General features: G+C 37.2%; 1 long non-coding RNA gene across 1 annotated transcript in view; it reads left to right on the top strand.

The window, feature by feature from the left end:
- Positions 1-569: 569 nt before the first annotated feature.
- Positions 570-16,459, top strand: part of LOC111537949 — a 48,353-nt gene continuing 32,463 nt past the window's right edge. Inside the window, exon 1 of the long non-coding RNA XR_002730158.1 lies at positions 570-714. This is a non-coding gene — a long non-coding RNA (uncharacterized LOC111537949). The remainder of the gene's footprint in view (positions 715-16,459) is intronic.

A 16,459-nucleotide genomic window follows, 5' to 3' on the forward strand; every position in this document is an offset into this window, starting at 1 on the left:
AAAAAAAAAAAAAAAAAAAAAAAAAAAAAAAAAAAAAGATTTTAAAACAATACAATTCAAAAATATCTGGAAGTTACTTTAAAATGTTTTAAAGTAAGATGTATTATACTCCAATTTCCTATTTTATACAACACTGGTTGAAAGGGCACAGGATGCAGGGCACAGGATGCAAGCCCACTCCACCTTGTTGCTAAACCTTTGTCCTGCTCTCACAAACATATTGTAAAGAAAGATATTGTAAGTTCCTGTTTTTCTGTGGCATGGTAGGGTCACAGGACGCCTTTAAGTATTACTTGCTAAACCTGTTGTGAAACCTGTCACAAAATGATTAACTGCCTTTGTGTGAGGCTGCTTTCCCGCCTCAGGTTTGCGAAAAAAAGCCCTGCCCTGTCCTGCGAGCCCCTGATAAACATCATCAGAGTTTCAAAATTAACGGAAATATCAGAAATGGCGGGAACCAATCATAATAAGCCGAATCGCCTTGTTTAAATATCAGCCAATCATACATCCAGTTTGTACAATGACCCTGTGCCTGTTTACCCCAGACTATATAACACTGTCCTGAGCCCAGTTAAGCAGCTCTCCCGCTCCGCTCGTCTCACGGGTGTGCGTGAGGGTTCCAGGTTCCAACCTGTAATAAAGATCCTTGCTGTTTGGCTTTGACTCTGGCCTCTGGTGGTCTTCTCCAGGGAATTAACGGTCTGGGCATAACAGGTAAGAGAAAAGTTGGATGGCAATTTGACTGTAGAGAACAAAAGTTTTTAAAACATACATTAATTTCACCCCAAAATTCTACTTTAAGAAACAAATACTAAGGACCTAAATGGGTAAAGATTTGCATAATAACATGCCCATCAAGGGAATGTTTGTGATAGCAAAAAGCCGGGAACAATTCAGGTGCACATGATAGTAAATGGTTAAATAAATTATAGTATCTTCCCATACAGATGATAATACTAATAATCACAATTGATATTATTGTTTACCATGTATGTACCACTGTTCTAAGCACTTTACATAAAATAACTACCTTAATTCTTATAGCTTTATTATGTATTCACCCTTGGTCCTCATAGTTTTTATTATTATTATTTTACAGAGAAGGAAACTAAAATTCACACAGGTTTAATAACTTTTCGAATGTCATACCAAAAATAGGAGCTGAAGGTAGTTTATGACAGGCTGGTGCTACTAACCACTATTCCACATAGCCATTAAATATATTGAGGGATTTCTATAACTATTGGCATGGAACAACAATAATATTTTCCAGTCTGAGATAAAAGCTATGTTTGGAATAACTTTTGTAGGTAGTGAAACGGCTCTGTTGTCTGGGGTATATACCCTGACTTTTAGTTGAAAAATAATTCAGGACACAGACACACATGAAGAGTGGGTTCGGGAGCAGAAAGTTTAATAGAAAAAGAAAAGAGAAAAAATTTCCTCTTGTTGAGAAAGCAGGTCCCCCAAAAGAGGGTCTCTGCTTTGGCTGGGGGGTGGAGCGGGGGGAGAAGGCAATCAATTTTGTACAAGGGCTTGAGGAGACGGTGATTGATTTACATAGGGCTCAGGGAATTGGTTTGACCAGGTGTGTTATTTACATAGTCTGTGAAAAAACTGGCCCTCCCACACTAACCTTTTAATATGCAAATGCAGCTGCCTGGCTGGCAGCCATGTTGTCCTGCCCACGTGACTTTATCTGGAGGCTGCCATGACACCTGGGACAGTGGTGACAAGGAAAAGAGGGTGGGAGACACCATATTAAATGTACCTGGCTTCCAGGTACAGCTGCTGGCATTTACATATAAAAGCTTCTAGTTTGCATATTTATGCCTGACTTCTCAGGCTGCTTTCTGGCAGAGAAGAAATGATTTGGGGGTTGTTTTTTATTAAAGGGAAATTCTACCGAGAACTGTCACCCTTTCCAGCTGCCTAAAAATAATTTCTTAATAACTCCTGTATTATTATTTTCATAACAATATACATAATGATATATTTAATTTTTCAAATTGTATAAAATTTAATTTCAAATTAATGTGTTTTTTTCCTGAAGCTAAGAGGGGTTTGCTGTAGTATAATCAATTACATGCAATTTTGTATACATACATACCACCACATACACACATGCATGGAAGAAAGTATGTGACATATGCTATAGTTATTTTGGATGATGGTATAAGTTAGGGAAAGTTCCATATTTGCAATTATGGTCTGTAGTCTTGATTTACTAAAAGGCAAACTAATGCACATTGCCAAACTGAAAAGCACCTCTTTTCATTTTTTCTTCAATATTCTCTGTCACTATTTGGATAATATGCACCCATAGTAGAAAGCGGCACCCTGAGATATTGCAGTATCGCAGTAGGAATCCTAAGCTGAATACCTAGAACCGTTTTGATTTGAAAATTGTCTTATTTAATCCTTCATGATTTGGAGTATTTTATGACCAGACTCTTGATTTAGTAAGTTCACATATAATAAATCATTTCTCAAAGATAGACTAAATAACAAAGTGTACAATTTTTATTTAGAGGAATAAACCAGAATTTCACATTTAGAATAGGAAAGAAAAAAGTCCAAGGAGAAATCATATATGTGTGTATATGTACATGCTAATATATGTGAGTGTATATATCAATATATTGATATATATAATGCATATATCTGTATTACTTTCATATATATGTATATATACATATATGTATCAACTCATACATATATCTTCTTTTGCTATAGAGTGGCTATACGTAACATCAAGTTATAATTAGTTAGCTTATGGGTGAGTTTTAGAGAATGATGTTCGGTTTGTATGGCAAGGGGTGCTGGGCTAGACTGTGAAGAAACTAGTTAGAATGTACTTTTTAATACATGCTTTTAAAGATCTTGATCTTCCCATACTGATAAAATACAAGGACAAAGAGCATGTAGGGTTGCCAGGAGCGGTGGCTTATGCCTGTAAGCCCAGCACTTTGGGAGCGGTGTGGATCACCTGAGGTCAGGAGTTTGAGACCAGCCTGGCCAATACAGCGAAACCCTATCTCTACTAAAAGTACAAAAACTAATTGGGCGTGGTGGGCACCTGTAATCTCAGCTATTCAGGAGGCTGAAGCAGGGAAAATCACTTGAACCCGGGAGGCAGAGGTTGCAGTGAGCCAAGATTATGCCATTGCACTCCAGCCTGGGCAACGGAGTGAGATTCTGTCTCAATAATAATAATAATAATAATAATAATAATAATAATAATAATAAATAATAAATAAAAGGCAAATAGGAACACATTTTATAGTTCTTTCTACAAATTTCATGGTAATTTTACAAACTATCTTCCACTAGTTCCCACTGGAAATAAATAAATGAATAAATAAAGCAAGAGCTTAATCAAGGGCAAAGATCAGTATCACCATGCCCAGAGGCCTTACTTGATCTCTCTCTCTCCATAAGATAGCCACGTAAGTAGCTGTTTCAAAAAATAGCACAACAGAGGGCCCCATGAAGGTGTTTGGGACTCTGAATGAAGGAACCTCAAAGTTGTTTAGAACCATCTGTTTTTCTCCCATGATTTTGGCTTCTGTGGCATTCAAATAAAGTCTGCATTTCGTTTACCAAAGTTAGAGCATCCAGGATCTCATTTCATTGAATGCAAGCTGTGAGAGCTTCAGCTGGGCTGTATCAGTCAGCTTTTGAATGTTGCCTGCAGCAGCAATAAACCTTGCAGCAGCAGTTGCCTCATAGGCTACTGTTCTGGTTATCTATTGCTGCATGACAAACCACCCCAGAACTCAGTGCTGTAAAACAACAACCATTTTGTTATGCTCACAGATTCTGTGGGTCAGGAATTTGGACAGATCCCAGCAGGAATGCCTTGTGTCCCAGATTGTATTTTCCAAAAATAACTGCAAGGGTACCTCCCATCTTGCATGTTCTTCTGCAATATGACCTTGCTATGCCCCATCTAAAAGTGAGGCCTAATTCTCGTCAGCAGCATCGAGGCTGGCGTTAGGAACTCAAAAGTGGAAGGGATGCTGCATATCTTTCAAAGCTTCATCAGTATAGTCCATACCATTTGCATCCATTGGTTGAGGATCATTTGGTCTCTGAGTATTCCCTCTTGGGAGGCTCCATCTCAAAATCCTTTTGCTATTCCGTGAGATGCCCAAGCCACTTGGAGAGGCCTCATGTCCCAGCTCTACTTGGCAGTCACAGTTCACCTCCTACCTTTTATTCTTCTGACTCACACTCTGATTAGAGAGACACTTAGTTATTAGAGAAAAGCTCTTTGGGCATAGTGCTGTTTCTTGTCATTGAAGAGGTTTTGCAATCCTCCTAAGGATTTTTAATCCTCCTAAGGAGGAGATTTTGTAAAGAAGAAATGCTCTTTTAATGAAATAAAACCAGGGTTACATTTTTTTTTTTTTTTAGTCGAAGTCTCACTCTGTCGCCCAGACTGGAGTGCAGTGGTGTGATCTTGGCTCACTGCAACCTCTGTCTCCTGGGTTCAAGCAATTCTCCTGCCTCAGCCTCTTAAGTAGTTGTGACTACAAGTGCACGTCACCATGCCTAGCTAATTTTTGTATTTTTAGTAGAGACAGGGTTTTACCATGTTGGCCAAGCTTGTCTCAAACTCCTGACCTCCGGTGACCTTCATTCATCGGCCTCCCAAAGTGCTGGAATTACAGGTGTGAGCCACTGAACCAGGCCTAAGGGTTTACTTGTTTGTCAGAAATAGGATCAACATTATGTTAGTGAGAGGGATTTCTCACCTAGATCAGTATGGAAGGTGAAAATATTGATTGGAAAATATTGGAAGAGAAAATTAATCCTCAGAAAATGAGGTATGTTTCAAAATTATGGTTACCATAATAGAAACTCAGTTACACCTCAAGAAAGAGACCCCAACCTTCCACCAAGCCTGACCTTGTCCCTTGTTCTCCCATTGGATAAAGCTCATCCTCTTACCTCCATGAAAGTCAACAGCACTAGATCAAGCCACCAACCCTCACAGCATCAAAACGCTGGATAAAAGCAGATACAAGAGGCCTAAGAAATAGGAAGTACCTGAAGGAAACCGTAAATCAAAAATAGAATTCTAAGGCCCCCAACCTTCTGAATGGGCTTTATTCTTAGCTAGGGCACTCTTTAAATTTAAACTGAGAGACTGGTTCAGGACATGATGGAAGGTGGAGTTGAACATGCTTCATTATACCTCTCCAGCAATAACATCCAGACAGACATTTAAGTCTGATAAGAAGCATTTATAATCTATTCCTTCTGAAGCCTGTTACCTGAAGGTTTCGTCTGCATAATAAGAACTTTGGTCTTCACAATACCTTATCTTAACCCAGACATTCCTTTCTATTGATCCCAGGTCTTTAGATAAACTCAGCCAACTGTCAACGAGAAAATTTTTAATTCTACCCATAAACTGGAAGCCCCATCCCCACTTCAAGTTGTCCCACCTCTCTGGACTGAACCAGCGTAAACGTTGGTGCCAAAGTAATTGTAGTTACAGGCCGTGAATTTTAAATCATTACAACTAGGCTCAAACACATCTTTACTAATCAAAATAGGAACCATTACAATCAAAACATTTTTACCAATGAGAAATAAGTTTATTCCTTATCATTAAGGAAGTTTTGTAATCCTCCTAAGGATTACAAAAATCAGGGCTTCAGGATTGAGTGAAGTCTTGGAAAGCATTTTCTGCATTCTGCTGGTTGTGGAAGCATTCTCCCTGCAAAATGTTGTCAAGACACTTGAAGAAGTGGTGGTCAGTTGACAAGAAGTCAGGTGAATGTGGCAGATGAGCCAAAACTTTGTAGTCCAGTTCGTTCAAATGTTGACGCATTGGTTGTGTGACATGCAGTCGGACATTGTGGTGGAGAAGAACTGAGCCTTTTCTGATGACTAATGCCGGCTGTAGGTGTTGGTGATTTTGGGTGCATCTCATTGATATGCCGATCAGACTTCACAGATATAATGGCTTCCCTGGGATTCAGAAAGCTGTAGTGGATCAGATGGGCAAGAGGCCACCAATCAGTGACCAGGACCTTTTTTTGGTGCAAGTTTGGCTTTGGGAATTGTTTTGGTGCTTCTTCTAAATCCAGTTACTAAGCTACTTATCACCAGTTGTCATATAAAATCCACTTTTGTCACACGTCACAGTCCGGTCAAGAAAAGATTTATTGTTGTTGTGTAGAATAAGAGAAGATGACACTTCAAAACAACGAGTTTTTAAAATTTATTTTCAGTCAGTTCATGAGGTACCCATTTATCAAGTTTTTTCATGTTTCCAATTTGCTTCCAATGCTGAACAACCATAAAATGATTGACACTGAGTTATTTGACAACTTCTTGTGTAATCATAAGAGGATCAGCTTCAATGATTGTGCTCAATTGGTCATTGTCAACTTCCAATGGCTGGCCACTATGCTCCTCACCTTCAAGGTTCTCATCTCCTTTGCAAAACTTCTTGAACCACCCACCATTACACTGTGCATTTATTAGCACTTACTGGGCCAAATGCATTGTTGATGTTGCGAGTTGTCTCCACTGCTTTAAAACCAGTTTTGAACTCAAATAAGAAAATTGCTTGAATTTGCTTTGTCTAACAACATTTCCATAGTCTAAAATAAACATAAAATAAAGGACAAGTAATAAGTCATTAGCAAGAAAAAAAAATCATAAAGTGAGAAATGCCCATTAAAATGATGTATAACATAACCACATTTATTTAAGAATGTATTCCAATATGAAATGGCAAATTCCAACAATGCGAAAACAGCAATTACTCTTGCAACAATCTAAATATCTAAATATTTCTGTGTTTTTTTTTTTTTTTTGGAAAAGGAGTTTCATTCTTTTCATCCAGGCTGGAGTGCAGTGGCACAATGCAACCTCCACTTCCCAGGTTCAAGCGATTCTCCTGCCTCCACCTCCCAAGTAGCTGGGATTACAGGCGCCCACTACTACCCTAAATATTTCTTAAATGATTGAAGTCTCATATTTCCTTAAAATGTATAAAACCAAGTTGCACCCTGACCACCTTGGACAAGTGTTCTCAGCATCTCCTAAGGGCTGTGTCACAGGCCATGATCATTCATATTAGGCTTATAATAAAGCTCCTCAAATATTTTACAGAATTTGACTCTTTTCATCGACAAAACTGAGGTGAGATTATTTCAGCAAGAAAAGTTGGCAGAACCTAGGAAACGGGGGAGGGAGGGATGGAATAGAGAGGGAAAGTTTTTATAGGAAAAAGCAATAGGAAGTGAGGAGGGACTGAGTCAGGAAAAGGAGGCAATACACATGATCCATCACTTCTTAGACCCAGGCAGTGAGGTGTAGTGTTGAGCAAATACGATAAACCAGGGCGTGGGACAATTCCTCAGTCCCCAATATCTTCACCAATCCTCACCACCCACAGACTCTCTACAGCACTGGGAGTATTCATTTTCCAAACAACGCATACAACTAATTTACCTTCAGGTTTCTTTACAAGAGTAAGTTACGTGAAACACCCTCTGAAGCAGTATTCAAACAGACTTGGAGACTTGATCAGCACCTCCTAATTGAGTAGCATACAGCTACAAGGAATTCACCACCAGATGATGATCTCCTGTAGAAGCAGCTGGGGAAAGGAGGAATTGCACTGCCCTAGGCACTAGAGTAGAACTATAGCCAAGTAAGTTACCTATGTTAGAAAATTTCCATGGCATCCTGGCAAAATTAAAGCTAAAAATGTCATTATAGCTACTTATTGGCTGTGTAAACAAAAAACGTGTAGGCACTAAAAACTAGATAGAAGAGCACTGCTAAAATATTTCTAAGTTACACACACACGCACACACCCACCCACATACACCCACACCCACACAAAATTTGCTAACCAAACCCATGAGGGTTATTCTGTGTTTCTTTGAGTTGACTCTATATCCTTGATTTCATCTACTATGCATCAATTTATAGGTTAATTCCAATATGCTTTTCATGCCCAAATTTCCATTTCCATATTGTTTTGTGGGAATGGAAGTAGCGTGATTTCAAAGTCACGTTTCCAAATCAGCTCTGTGTATATACGAGGAGGGAAGCAGTTAATTCTCTAATTATGTGGGCAGTAAGAATAAGCATAAGGAAAATGGATCGAGCTGATAACGGAGGCAAGTCAGATGATAGATTAGGATAGGTGTTCAATCTGAAAACTTGTTTAAAAAAAAAGCAAGGCAAGGAGCTGGGTTATAAGCCTGAGAGGAAGACAAAAACAAAGAAAACTTGAAGACAGGGAAATATGTATGGTACTGCATGAGATCTAAAGAAACAAGTGTAAAAGATAAAGCCATAACAAGCATGTAATGCTTTTTTTGTCCAAGGCAGCAGGCACAAAGAAACCAGCCTTGTTAATAGGCCTCCTGGGGGCTCAACCTGCCTCACATGGATACCTAGAATACCCCCTGAAACAGCAAGTGGGTGCAGCTGCCAAGTGTTAGAAGTGTCTGATTTTTGGCTCTTTCATTGATATTTCCATCCTCTCTGTAAAAAGAAAAGCCAAGGCTCATCATGGGTATTTAAAAATAAATTGAGATGAATAGGATTTGGTCTCTAATGCACACTCAAACCACAAAGAGATACAGCAACTAATCTATGTGACTTGGTGAATAGTAGTAAATGGCTTCTCCATCTCAGCCCTAAATTTCTCCAAGGTCTAGGGCCAGTGGGACAGCACTAATTTACAAATCTTCTGTAATGTATTAAAATATATACCATTATGTTTTAGGGAAAATATTTAAGGCTTTATTCAGCTATAAATACTAGTATGGGATTTCATTAAGAAACATCAAAAATGATTTTTTGATTTACTTTCTATGCCTTGATGGTTTCTAAAAGGTAATCTATCTTAACAATGCATTTTCATGTTTTTATTTTTTAAATAACATCTATGAGGGAAAGTTGAGCTGAACCTTAAAGTTACAAGAAATAATATGTCTTTTATGATCTCAATAACTTTTTTGACATTGGTCTTTATTGATTACACTAAGTCATTACTAATTATAGTAAGCATTGTTTTCTTTGTAATACAGATTTTTTTAATGCAACCATATATTATAAATTCAATTCATTTTATACATCCCATGCTAAGTTGTATATTATTTTTATTAAACAGTTTGCATGTTTCATCTTTCTCATTTTGAGCTATTCTCCCATTTTATCTGAGTTTTTAATGACAATGGTAAAATTCTATTGTTTAATTATCAGCTCTGTATCTTAAAATGATAAGTACATTTTATTTTCTGTAGAAAATAGAAACTAGAAAGTAGAAAATAGCAGAAAATAGAAATATTAGAAACAAGTAGAAAATAGAAAATAGAAATTGCATATGTGCGTAGGGATATAATCATAACAGGGTTAAATGAAGCAGCTCTTTAGAACTGGATTTTGTGAGATTGATAGCAATTTTACAGGTAGTGATTGGAAGAAGAGGAGCCTTTCAGCCAAACAGAGGGGTGGGGGCCAAGGACTGTGATAGCAGTATTTGACTGTTAGGTGGGGGACTTACGGGAGGATGTTATGGTTCTACATGTTGGAAATGATCAAAGCCCAAAAAAGGTAAGTGCAAGTAGAAAGAGATAGAGGGGTACAGATATTATGAAAGAAGAATATTTCTAACTTCAAGGAAAACATATAGGGGAAGAAATACATTTTGTTAGTGGAATAGATATACAAATCATATTGTTTTCAATATCTGCTTTATGACTTTCAAATCAGTAGCTTTAATCGAGACATTTTTCTTGGTCTTGGAAATGATTAGACATTTTCACCTAAATATTTCACAAATATTTCAGACTAAGTATTATCAAAGTTTAACTCCATCATTCTTTTTTTCTTTGTACCTCAATCCTGCTTCTCTGTTTTGTTTGTGTGTGTGTGTGTATGTGACTAAAGCTCTACTACCCTTCCTGCTTTTGAACCCCAAATCCTGACTATAACCCTTCATTTCTCCAAATTTTGCTTAGAGCAGCCTGCTCAATATCTCCCGGCCCTGTATCCACTACTCTACTCCTCCTATTGGAGTGTCCAAGGGAGAGAATATAGTCATGGGTTCTTAGTTTCTGTTTCTGGTTGGCCCAGTAAAGCCCCTTCCTCATTCCTCTTTTCTGCTTACCACTAAATAAAGAAACTAAAACCCATGGTTCAGGTTGCTAAAAGCCTAAAACAAAACAGAACAACAATAACAACAACAAAACAAGTGTGTTTTATTGTCTTATTCCAGGTATCATCATTCCTCATCTGAACTTACTCTTTACCTCCAGGTTCACATTTCCATCTTCTGCTTCTGGAAGATTTGGAAGTGCAAGTTGTATCAAGAATCTCGCTTATTAAAGATCCACTAATAGGTCCTCACTGCCTTTGATGTAAAGTCAAAACTTTACCCTACTCAAGAGTCTTCTTAATTTGATGTCTCTTTTATCACCACAATATACGGACTGTATGTTATCCATCCAAAAAATAAATGCCAGTCAGAAAATGCCAGACCTTTTGATAAGACTGAAGTAGCAGACAAAAGATCAATGGTTGCCAGAGACCAAATGTTGGGGGATGAGGGAACTTTTGTTTGTTTGTTTTCTGAGACGGAGTCTCTCTCTGTCGCCCAGGCTGGAGTGCAGTGGCACGATCTCAGCTCACTGACACCTTAGTCTCCTGGGTTCAAGTGATTCTCCTGCCTCAGCCTCCCAAGTAGCTGGGATTACAAGCATGCACCACCATACCCGACAGATTTTTATACTTTTTAGTAGAGATAGGGTTTCACCATTTGGCCAGGCTGGTCTCCAACTCCTGACCTCAAGTGATCCGCCCTCCTCAGTCTCCCAAAGTGCTGGGATTACAGACGTGAGCCACAGTGCTGGGCCACTTTTTTTTTTTTTTTTTTTTTTTGGGCCAGTCTCACTCCTCCTACCACAGCCTCCCCAATAGCTGAGAGCACAGGCATGCAACAACGTGCCTGGCTAATTATTTTTATTTTTTGCATAGATGGAGGCTTGCTATGTTGCTAAGGCTGGTCTTGAATCCTGGACTCAAACAATCCTCCAACCTTGGCCTCCCAAAGTGCTGGGATTACCGGCGTGAGTCACTGGGCCGAAGCCAGGAGTGAACTTTGTGAAATGATGGCTATGTTCATTCATGGTTTTTTTGGAAGTTTCATTACTATACGTTTATAAAGCTTATCGAAGTGTATCCTTAATGTATTAAATTTTATTGCATCCATTATACTTTAAAAATGATAATGTCAATGCAGTGTATAACTGAAACTCAAAGTAAGTTTGAGGAAAAGTATATTCTTAAAATATGCTTTGCTATATGTAAATTCCTAAAAACATCTCTATGAAAAGACACAAATACCTCCAAAAATATTCAAAGTTGTCTCTGAAGGGCAGTGTAACACCTCTGAAATCTACTAGAATAAATCATTTAGTACTTTGCAGCATAGGTGAATTTGAGGAGAATATGTCTACATTTTGAATGTTTAAGTGAGGAGGTGGAAAAGGGAATTGATAATAGTTTGAACTCCATGTGGAAGAAAATCAAGGCACCCCAGCAAACAGCAGACACCAAAGACAGACAGGCCATAGAGCTCTTCTTGAATTTTCCAGCTCAGACAACCCTCCCACTGAATGCAGTTACATGAGGGAGTCCAAGAGAAGCCAGCAGGGGACCCAGCAGGCCATCCCCAGAATTGTGAAAAAAATAAATAGCTGTTCTCAGCAATGAGAATCTTGAATGGTTTACATAGATATGGAAAACTGAAATACCCTAAATCAGGATTAGGGGCTGATTTAAAGACATGTAACATTTCATTTCAAAAATCTAAAATTTAACATTGGGGTTGGGACTGGTTAGGAATGGAGACAAGAGAATAGCAAGGAGATCATGAGGTGAGGCTGGAAAGGCAGAGAGAAAACTGCCGCTGCATGCGAAAGAAAGGGAGACGATCTCATATAGAAGGAAAAAAAGTGGTAAAACATCATCAGTGGTAAATAAAAATAGAGAATGTATATAAGGAACTTGTGTATTTGGTTTAGGGGAATTTTAGGTAGACTGTTCATAGCATCAGCTATTTTTATTTTCTTTTAGACCTATACAGTGTGAGATACGGAAAAAGAGTGATGAACAAATGAAGGAAGTGTTCGTTTGTCAGGCAGAATTTGCAAATATGGAAGTTCTAAGTCCAAAGCAAAATTGTGAGAAAGAATAAAATTGTTGGCCGGGCGCGGTGGCTCAAGCCTGTAATCCCAGCACTTTGGGAGGCCGAGACGGGCGGATCACGAGGTCAGGAGATCGAGATCATCCTGGCTAACACGGTGAAATCCCGTCTCTACTAAAAATACAAAAAAAAAAAAAAAAAAAAAAACTAGCCGGGCGAGGTGGCGGGCGCCTGTAGTCCCAGCTATTCGGGAGGCTGAGGCAGGAGAATGGCGTAAACCCTGGAGGCGGAGCTTGCAGTGAGCTGAGATCTGGCCACTGCACTCCAGCCTGGGCGACAGAGCAAGACTCTGTCTCAAAAAAAAAAAAAAAATTGTTGTCTTAAGCCATGGTGTTCTGGGGTACTATAGGGAACAAAAGAATTGCCACAGTGTTTATCATTAGCTACAACACCGGAAGCCAAAATGCACTTCTTCTTAAATAAAATAATTTCTTCAACTTAAGATAAGTTGAAGATAATTTGAGCAGTTTTGTTGTGTTATTTACATTAGAGCTATATGAATTTGCATATTATCAACCATTATGTATTACAAAAATGGTACTTTCATATGGTTCAACTTCATAGGTTTTCCTTACTTTCTCCAGTAAGCTACTTCGTGGTAATATACTCCTCTCTTTCCTTCCTTTCTTCATTGAACAAATACTTATTCATTATTTATAATGGAAAGTGCTGTGATAACATAAATGTTCATTAGCCTCAAAAACTTTCATAGGATATTTATAATACAGTAAAATGAAATAATTGTAGTATATTTATAATATACTTTATAGTATACAAAGTATTTCTTAATATTTTTTCCATTGTTATCTATACATTGTCATTCCACAGTAGAGGGGCATAGCAATGCATAATACTTCACGGCACTTATGACCTAAGTATATTGGAAAAGTTGTATAATTTACTAAATTCAATTTTCTCATCTCAAATTTACACTTCCCCGGTATAAAAATGGAAATGAGAGTGACACTTCCTCTTCTAGCTGTTTTGAGGATTAATGAAAATAACGCATGTAAAGCATTTATAATGCTCAGTTCACTCACAGTAAGCTCCCAAAATGTTATATCAAAACTTCTGCCTATTAGTATTATTAAATTACTGTTATTACCTCACACTTCTAACCATTTCACTGACAAGGAAAACAAGATCTGGTGAGTGTAATTGAATTTTCATAGCAGCAGATCAAGTTAAAAATCTATGCCTTTCTTTTGAATACCAGCCCAGTCTTTCCCTAGATCATGCGAACCACCCGGACCTTTTGACACCTTTAGTTAACTATTGTACTTAGATGTATTACATGTAGTAGAAATTCTTTAATTTGCCTATATATGTCTGAAACCTCCAATATTTGCCTCCCTCATCTTAAAATACATTGAACTTGAGAAAACCTGACAAAGTTTGTCTTTGATGACCATTTAAACGAAATCTGTGTTTTATGATAGGAAAAATAATGGATTAATTCAAGTTTTATAGAGTTTTTTTTAACCACGATTTTAGCAGAAAACTTGAATTTAGACAACATTTCTTTTCATAACCAATTTTATATGTGAATTCATTGTCATATAGTATCTGGCTTCTGGCATGCGCCATACATATTTGTAAAGAACTATTTGATGTTATTAGACTAGATTGGTATTATTGTGTGCCTGCACTTAAATAAGTTGAGACTAGTTTAATCTCATCACACATCACTGGTCAGATTTTATTAAGATTATTCCCACAAAACATTTAAAAATAAAAGCTTAGTGTAGACTTCCAGAGATAAATCTGATATTTTAACATATCAAGACTGTGATGGTCAATTTTATGTTTCAACTTGTTGAGGTTAAGGGATGCCCAGATAAACATTCTTTCTAAGTGTGTCTCTGAGAGTGTTTCTAGAAGAGATAGGTATTCGAATCAGTAGACTGACTAAAGAAGATTCATCCTTACCACTGTGGGGTTGGCATCATCCAATCTATTAAAAACCTAAATAAAACAAAAAGGCAGAGAAAAGTTGAATTTTCTCTTTCTGCTTGTGCTGGGACATCCATCTTCTTCTGGTTTGGGACATTTGATGCTCCTTCTTTTCGGACTTCAAAACTTATACCAGCTTGTCAGCTTTAGTCCTTGGGTGTTATATCATCAGCTTCCCTGGTTCTCAGGCATTCATCTTTCATCTAAATTACACTACCAGCTTTTCTGCCTCTCCATCTTGCAGATGGCATATCTATCTATTGTGAGGCTTCTTGGCCTCCATAATTGTATGAGCCAATTCTCATAATAAATCTCCTCATATATATCTCTCTATATATTCTATTGGTTCTATTTATTTGGAAAACTCTAATCCACATAAATTCCATGGTGCCTTTAGACTAATATAAAGTCGAAAGATTTTAAAGTCTATAGTGTAAAGGCTAAAGTCTAAAGTCTGAAGACTTTATATTTGTCTGAAAGCACCATGGAATTTATGTGGATATTTAAAAAATTTTATTATAATGCCCTGAAAGCTCACTAGAAACATATGCTGATAATCTGTCATAAATAGAAATTTTGCATTGGTTTGGCATAGTTCCATTCCTAACGCATAAAAACAGGGGAGAAGGGACCGTTTTACTCTATGGTCCTCCTTGCTGTTTTCTCTCCTTGCGGTTCTATCTGAATTCAATTTATCATGAACAATAGTTTAATCTTCCTATAGGCTGGGGTTAATTATTTTTAAATATTCTTCTACCCTAGATCTTGGTAGATTATCTGACAATACTATTTTTACCACTTTCTTACTCCAAATTATTTTAATGGTTTCCTAATTTTCATTGCTTTAAACCTAATTTCTTCTCACTGACTTTCAAAGCCACCCATTGTGTATTCTATTCTTACCTAATCAGTCTTATTTTCCACTCTTCCAAATTGTATCATATGTTTGGATATTGCCAGTGCACTACTATTGTTAAATGTCTTACTATTTCTGTCTTAGTCTTTGATGATGATGTCTTCACTCATGTTGTCTTCCCCTTAAATTCCTTCTACTAAGAGGCACACTCCAAATAGTGCTCTAAGTTTTCCATCCCCTTACTGACTATTGTCTCACTAATTATTATTTAATGCTTCCTAGGAATGTGACTTCATACTTACTCCACCCTGTACATTTTCTTCAGTAGGAGAAACGGTAATAAAGAATGCAACATGTGCTCACGAACAAGGGTCATTGCAAATGCAGCCTTGGTTCATTATACCTGGGAATTCATCTCTTTAATCCAAATGTAGTCTGCAAATTTTAGAGGTTTGTCCACTGGGGCTGATACTTCTCTTTTTAAAAAAATTGTTTTCAGATCTCTGATTCTTACTCATGTACCTTGATTTTTCCTCATAAAACATTAAACCCATTTTAATATTTTTATCAACTATTACCTATTCCATAATTATCCAGTTAGTACCATAAATATTTTATTCCTGTCATTTGTCATTTGATAAGTATTGCCTTCTATTCCTAAAAATAATTTGAGGGTATTTATTTTTTCTTCTAAATCACAATGTAAGGTACTTCAAGTCAAAGACTTTGACTCATACTTCAGAGCTTCATAAATACATAAATATTCAGGCTTGATTTAACTGCTATCCCAATTTGTAATTAGTTGTCCAGTTATGAATTTTGACAACAATGTGCTATTTTATTTGTCCCTTTTTTTATTACATGCTTCTCTAGAGTCTAAGAATCTTGAAGATCAGGATAATTTATTACAATTTTCCTATATTGCCCTCCAGACTAGCTTTAGGCTCATATTTGATACTTAAAGCAAAGTCTTAGTAGTTGATTCATTGACTGAATTAGAAATGAGTTATATGACTGTAAATGAAATCCTAAGATAAATATTCAATGAAGCATGGTGTCAGTATATTTAAATTTAATTTTTGATTTGTTAACTTGACATAAACCTTTGCAGATGATTAATGCTTTCATTTCTAAAATGATATAACTTTGTATTAATTGGCTTGAATCTAAGAACATTAATTTAAGCACAATATGTTATTTGAATACAGCTGCGTGATCACCCACATGTGGGCACCCTCAGGATCAAAACTGGCTTGGGTGAAATCCGCATACGGAGTCTTACTTTTCTTTTGTTGTTGTTGTTTTGATTTGAAACAGAGTCTTGCTCTGTCACCCAAGATGGAGTGCAGTGATGTTATCATAGCTCACTGCAGCCTCTACTTCCTGGGCTCAAACAA

The sequence above is a fragment of the Piliocolobus tephrosceles genome, chromosome 9, assembly GCF_002776525.5.
Source record: "Piliocolobus tephrosceles isolate RC106 chromosome 9, ASM277652v3, whole genome shotgun sequence".
NCBI lineage: Eukaryota > Metazoa > Chordata > Mammalia > Primates > Cercopithecidae > Piliocolobus > Piliocolobus tephrosceles.